This window comes from Schistocerca cancellata, chromosome 12, assembly GCF_023864275.1.
Source record: "Schistocerca cancellata isolate TAMUIC-IGC-003103 chromosome 12, iqSchCanc2.1, whole genome shotgun sequence".
In the NCBI taxonomy this organism is placed as follows: domain Eukaryota; kingdom Metazoa; phylum Arthropoda; class Insecta; order Orthoptera; family Acrididae; genus Schistocerca; species Schistocerca cancellata.
The window spans coordinates 40315390-40322568 of NC_064637.1; the positions used below are offsets into that span (position 1 = coordinate 40315390).

Consider the following 7179-nt stretch of genomic DNA (forward strand, 5'->3'; position numbering starts at 1 on the left):
TGAAGAGAAGACACAAAATGCTGTCCGTGTAAAAGGTAATGGGATTGGAAAATAACGAAGTCTGTGTAAAAGGGAAAATCGTCGGCTCAAACGACACCTCATACAGTTATGTGAGGCGTTACTCTTCCTGTCTCTGGAAGAAAAGACATAAAACATGTCCTGCGGAAACACTTCTGCCCAAGTTGGGAAAAATCTATAGTCATTGCAGTTTTATAAAACAATAATATTAGCTAGTGAAACAGCTAACTCTGGCAATGAGAGTTTCAACACAGTTTCGAACTCTGCGCCAGTGGTTCACATCGAATGCGTGATATTGTAGTCGAAATGAGAACAAACTGAAGACTAACGGCAACAGTATTACTCAGTATGTGTGAAGTTTCCAACAGGATAATGATCCAGTTAACATACTAGAATATTTAGGACCGTCTTCTTGTTCTTGTATTCTCCTCGGTCCTCCCATGTCGTTCGTGATGCGTTGTCATCTTCTTTATGCTGAAATATTTTTTGTAGTGCTATAGAGGAAAGTAATTACTGCATCACTTTGTTTCTGTTTGATTGATTTTTCACAAAATTTTGAAATTTTAAAAGAATACAGTTTTATGAAGAAGAGTATTTAAAATTGCATCAAAAACAGCTGTGTAAAGAGTCAAATTAACAAAAAAAAATTGGTTCATCCTGAATCAGATTTCATAAAATAATAGAATTTGAATATCAAAACATTAAGCGGAGGTTTACTATCTCTTGGTTCAAAAAATCATTTTTTTTAATTGCATTTTTGGATCTATAAAATTGTTTAGAATCCACCCTTGAAACGATTTTCCAAATACGGAACGGAAATGTTTGTTATTCGCGGTTGAACAAAAACATGCACCTGCCTGAAATCGGCTTTTTTCAGGCACCAGTTTTCTTTCCCTTTCGGAGGACGAGTTTATTGTACCAGGGCTTGGGAGGAAACACACAAAATTCAAATGAAAGATTGAACGCTTGTGTTCGGAAGTCAGCCCCAAGCATTTGCATTCTGGAGATTGTGGAGATTGCGACTTCTCTGACAATGAGCAGCTTCAACGAAGGGAGTTCAGCAATTCTGAAGACCACGACAACGATGGACGTCACCCTGGGACTCTATTCGACGCATTTCGCCAAGCATTCGGACGACTACCGGATTCGAGCGGCCGAAAACCGCTTGTCACCGGCCGTAGGAGCGGCTCTGGAACAGCGCAGGATGGCCCAGATCGAGCAGAACGCCCTCTATGAGGAAGAGGAAGGACTAGTTTATGGACCCGGAATACCAGATTGAACGCACGTCGCATAATATTGCATTTATATGTAGTCAAAACTTCAGACGCGTTTTACTAGAAATGATATTTTTTTTTTATCGCGCGGTATGGTAACCAAATCTACTGAACCGATTGGCATGATTCTTTGTTTCTGCCGAAGCTAACTAAATAGTCTAGGAGTTGTACGACTTTTATTCCGATCGATCGACTATAAATGTTTTTACTTCGCCGACGAAGTCGAAAAATCGATGGAAAAAAAACCTATTTTTTCAAATGGCCGCCATTTTGTTTCGTATGGTCGAAATAACGTTAGCAAAATGAGATTTTCACTCTGCAGCGGAGTGTGCGCTGATATGAAACTTCCTGGCAGATTAAAACTGTGTGCCGGGCCGAGACTCGAACTCGGGACCTTTGCCTTTCGCGGGCAAGTGCTCTACCAACTGAGCTACCCAAGCACGACTCACACCCCGTCCTCACAGCTTTACATCTGCCAGTACCTCGTTTCCTACCTTGCAAAGGTACTGGCAGATGTAAAGCTGTGAGGACGGGGTGTGAGTCGTGCTTGGGTAGCTCAGTTGGTAGAGCACTTGCCCGCGAAAGGGAAAGGTCCCGAGTTCGAGTCTCGGCCCGGCATACAGTTTTAATCTGCCAGGAAGTTTCAACTTTAGCATGGTACAAGTCCTAAAGAATCTTATATACTTTGCTAACGTCAACTTAGTTTTGATTTTAGACGAGCCGGCTGACTTGTGACATACCGCTCATGGAGGTCTACATAGAAATTTTGTTTCGTTCCGACGGCACTTCCGCCTTTGCTCTTCGACGTTTCCAGTCGAAAAAATTCCAGTTTGTAGAGGAAATATCAGTCAAAGTTTTGACCAAATTTGACATTGAAATCTATAACACATCCCGAGAAAAAAATTCTCGAAGAACATGCTTTTTTCGGTCCAAAGATAGTAAACCTCCCCTTAAGGGTGTAACTATGAAAGAAATATGTTTGTAACAGTCACTATTCCGTCCCTAGAGGCTTTCCATCCACATTGAAAAATATGCGTTAGGGGATATGGTTGGTTTTAATACGAGACGACTCACTTATTGGCGAGATACGAAGCGAGCAATTGATTGGTAGTTTGGGCAGGAAGTGACGGAGACTTCTCGAATTCTGCCTTGGCCGCAGCGGCGGTCTGATTATTCTCAGGGGTTCTGGCCGGTCCTTCACCTCACCTCGCCACACCGCGCAAGCTGTGGTGACCTCTGAGCGGGGCGAAGAACGGCGAACGGCGCCACGCCTTTCCGCTGTTGCGTGAATTAGGGTCCCGTGAGAACGTGTGTGGGTGGAGTGGCGAACAGGAGGGGGAGGGGGCGAATCTGAGCAGACGGCGGAGGAGACGGGGGGGGGGGGGGGGAAGGGGGGCGCGTTGGCACCAGCGGCGCGTCTCCGCGTATTCATGGCGCTCCACAGTCCCAGTAGCCCGCGGTGCTAAAAGCAGGTACTTCGTGCGCTCGCCGTGTTTGCCGGCGTATGTGGTCTGAAGGGGGGCGGGGGTAGAATTGAAACGTTCCTTCCACCTCCTCCTTGGACCTTCAGAGTTCGGGGGCTACGCGCGAAGTCACTCACTTGCGACCGTGCACTTTGAAGGAAGGACGTACGAGAAAAACCCTAACAAGGACAGATCCCCAGTGGTAAGACCGACTTTTTGAAACCATCCTTACGGTTGTGTAGTTAAGATACCAGGTATCACAAACTGCATGCATCCACTCTGGTGGGTCCTCATTTGCAAGTAATAGACAAATAAAAATTTCGGAATTTTGCGTGGCACTAAATAGTAAAACAAACTGTGTTATAAGAACTGGTTGCGTGGTGTAATGCCTAGTATGAGTATTTCCCATGCGGGAGGTTGTGGGTGCAAATCTCATCAGGTGCATAATTTTTTTTATTTTAAATTCTTTATCGAAATAACTTTCATCATCATTTTTGTTCAGTAAATTAAAAAAAAATACATTTGAATTTCCATTCCTTTGTCACATCATGGTCATCATCATATCAAATTCTTCATTTGCTCTTTTCCCTAATATTCTTTTTCCATTCGAATCCTTGTTTATCTATTTCTAATTTCATGTGTTATATCGATTCTATTTCTTTTTCTTTTATCATCTTGTTTTTTTTTTTATTTTTTCGTTCACGTTATTGCACGAAGTATCCATCAACCATGGACCTTGCCGTTGGTGGGGAGGCTTGCGTGCCTCAGCAATAGAGATGGCCCTACGGTAGGTGCAACCGCAACGGAGGGGTATCTGTTGAGAGGCCAGACAAACGTGTGGTTCCTGAAGAGGGGCAGTAGCCTTTTCAGTACTTGCAGGGGCAACAGTCTGGATAATTGACTGATCTGGCCTTGTAACACTAACGAAAACGGCCTTGCTGTGCTCGTACTGCGAACTGCTGAAATCAAAGGGAAACTACAGCTGTAATTTTTCCTAAGGGCATGCAGCTTTACTGTATGGTCACATGATGATGGCGTCCTCTCGGATAAAATATTCTAGAGGTAAAATAGTCCCCCATTCGGATCTCCGAACGTTATCAGTAGAAAGAAAACTGGCGTTCTACGGATCGGAGCGTGGAATGTCGGATCCCTTAATCGGGGCCGGCCACAGTGGTCGAGCGGTTCTAGACGCTACAGTCTGGAGCCGCGCGACCGCTACGGTCGCAGGTTCGAATCCTGCCTCTGGCATGAATGTGTGTGATGTTCTTAGGCTAGTTAGGTTTAAATAGTTGTAAGTTCTAGGGGACTGTCGACCTCAGATGTTAAGTCCCATAGTGCTCAGAGCCATTTGAACCTTAATCGGGTAGGTAGGTTATTGAAGAGAAGAGAAATTTGTGGCTCAATTTGACTAGAAGAAGGGATCGGTTGGTAGGACATGTTCTGAGGCATCAAGGGATCACCAATTTAGTATTGGAGGGCAGCGTGGAGAGCGAGAGATGAATACACTAAGCAGATTCAGAAGGATGTAGATTGCAGTAGGTACTGCGAGATGAAGCAGCTTGCACAGGATAGAGTAGCATGGAGAGCTGCATCAAACCAGTCTCTGCACTGAAGGCCACAACAACAACAACAACATACGTAAAATGGATTTATTCTCAGTGTTTTCAGACTTAATTTGTTGGTCGTGGAGTGTCGGCGAAGAGGTGCACTCATATCTGTGCGTTGCCCCCTAAATGTTAGTCACAGATGCTCCAGTTTTGACTTAATCCGCTAGGAGCGTTGCTGTCGCGTCATGAGGCGGTCCACGAGCTTAATGAAGTACGAGGGGAGTTCAGTACGTAATGCATCCTTTTTTCTGAATGCAAGTCCGTTTTATTCAGGATTCCGATATGCCATATTGTTGCCCATTGTTTTGGATACAAAAGCTTGTTTTTAAACATGATTTCCTTTGAAAGCGACGGCCTTACGCCACCGTACTGGCAGGTCGTGTATGCACACATCGTGTGACTCTACTGGTCGCCGTCGAAGCCAAAGTCTTGCTGCATCAATAAACTCCCCTCCATACACTTACTGCTTCCCGCAGGGTGCATCCCTCATTGGGCCAAACAGATAGAAGTCGGAAGGTGCGAGATCCAGACTGAGGGAGAATAGGACAATGAAGTTTTGTTAACACTACCAACAAAGACATATGCGTAGTTGTTAAGCGAGGTACTTGATTGTCATCCATGGTGCACCTCGAATCACTGTGTCCTGACGTCCGATCGTAGCAGGATTCACAGCTGTGTACGGCCGGCTGGGACGCGGGAGATCTGATAGCTTTGCACAACCTTCTTTCAATGATGACAGATGCCGCGCCCAACGACTCACCGTGCTTTTGTTCACTGCCTCGTTTCCGTAGACATTCCGCAAGCGCCTACGAACATCTGAATTGCTCTGGTTTTTCCGCCAAAAGAAACTCCATAACAGCTCTCTGCTTGGAACACACCTCCGTTAGATACGACATTACGAAGGTAACTTACAGGGTGTTTCAAAAATGACCGGTATATTTGAAACAGCAATACAAACTAAACGAGCAGCGATAGAAATACACCGTTTGTTGCAATATGCTTGGGACAACAGTACATTTTCAGGCAGACAAACTGTCGAAATTACAGTAGTTACAATTTTCAACAACAGATGGCGCTGCGGTCTGGGAAACTCTATAGTACGATATTTTCCACATATCCACCATGCGTAGCAATAATATGGCGTAGTCTCTGAATGAAATTACCCGAAACCTTTGACAACGTGTCTGGCGGAATGGCTTCACATGCAGATGAGATGTACTGCTTCAGCTGTTCAATTGTTTCTGGATTCTGGCGGTACACCTGGTCTTTCAAGTCTCCCCACAGAAAGAAGTCACAGGGGTTCATGTCTGGCGAATAGGGAGGCCAATCCACGCCGCCTCCTGTATGTTTCGGATAGCCCAAAGCAATCACACGATCATCGAAATATTCATTCAGGAAATTAAAGACGTCGGCCGTGCGATGTGGCCGGGCACCATCTTGCATAAACCACGAGGTGTTCGCAGTGTCGTCTAAGGCAGTTTGTACCGCCACAAATTCACGAAGAATGTCCAGATAGCGTGATGCAGTAATCGTTTCGGATCTGAAAAATGGTCCAATGATTCCTTTGGAAGAAATGGCGGCTCTGACCAGTACTTTTTGAGGATGCAGGGACGATGAGACTGCAACATGGGGCTTTTCGGTTCCCCATATGCGCCAGTTCTGTTTATTGACGAAGCCGTCCAGGTAAAAATAAGCTTCGTCAGTAAACCAAATGCTGCCCACATGCCTATCGCCGTTATCAATCCTGTGCACTATATCGTTAGCGAATGTCTCTCGTGCAGCAATGGTAGCGGCGCTGAGGGGTTGCCGCGTTTGAATTTTGTATGGATAGAGGTGTAAACTCTGGCGCACGAGACGATACGTGGACGTTGGCGTCATTTGGACCGCAGCTGCAACACGGCGAACGGAAACCCGAGGCCGCTGTCGGATCACCTGCTGCACTAGCTGCGCGTTGCCCTCTGTGGTTGCCGTACGCGGTCGCCCTACCTTTCCAGCACGTTCGTCCGTCACGTTCCCAGTCCGCTGAAATTTTTCAAACAGATCCTTTATTGTATCGCTTTTCGGTCCTTTGGTTACATTAAACCTACGTTGAAAACTTCGTCTTGTTGCAACAACACTGTGTTCTAGGCGGTGGAATTCCAACACCAGAAAAATCCTCTGTTCTAAGGAATAAACCATGTTGTCCACAGCACACTTGCACGTTGTGAACAGCACACGCTTACAGCAGAAAGACGACGTACAGAATGGCGCACCCACAGACTGCGTTGTCTTCTATATCTTTCACATCCCTTGCAGCGCCATCTGTTGTTGAAAATTGTAACTACTGTAATTTCGAAAGTTTGTCCGCCTGAAAATGTACTGTTGTCCCAAGCATATTGCAACAAACGGTGTATTTCTATCGCTGCTCGTTTAGTTTTTATTGCCGTTTCAAATATACCGGTCATTTTTGAAACACCCTGTATATTGCCGACACCTATGAGCACTTCATGATACTATACGGAATGAAACTGATATACTGCGCGATGTCCCAAAACAAATTCCACATTACCGAAAGCGGCCAAGAAAAAATATGTGCTGCGTTATTTACTGAAAGCCCCTCTATATAAATCAGGCCCGTCGGTCACCAAAGGTTACCGATGGAACTGCCAATTGTTGGCGGTTCCTCACAAACAAAGCACAGCCGGCTACTTCGCTCCAGCAAATCCGCCAAACAAGTGGTAAATAATGTGAGACCTTTTCCCGGTGACTTGATTGTTCAAATAACTTACGGGTTTGCTGGTGGCTGACGACGTCGAACACCGCCGATATTTCGACAGG

The 7179-nt window shown here is 45.5% G+C and overlaps 1 non-coding gene across 1 annotated transcript; it reads right to left on the reverse strand.

The window, feature by feature from the left end:
* Nucleotides 1-1658: 1658 nt before the first annotated feature.
* Nucleotides 1659-1733, reverse strand: Trnas-cga (transfer RNA serine (anticodon CGA)). The gene has a single exon. It is a non-coding gene; the product is annotated as a tRNA-Ser (tRNA).
* Nucleotides 1734-7179: the final 5446 nt, after the last annotated feature.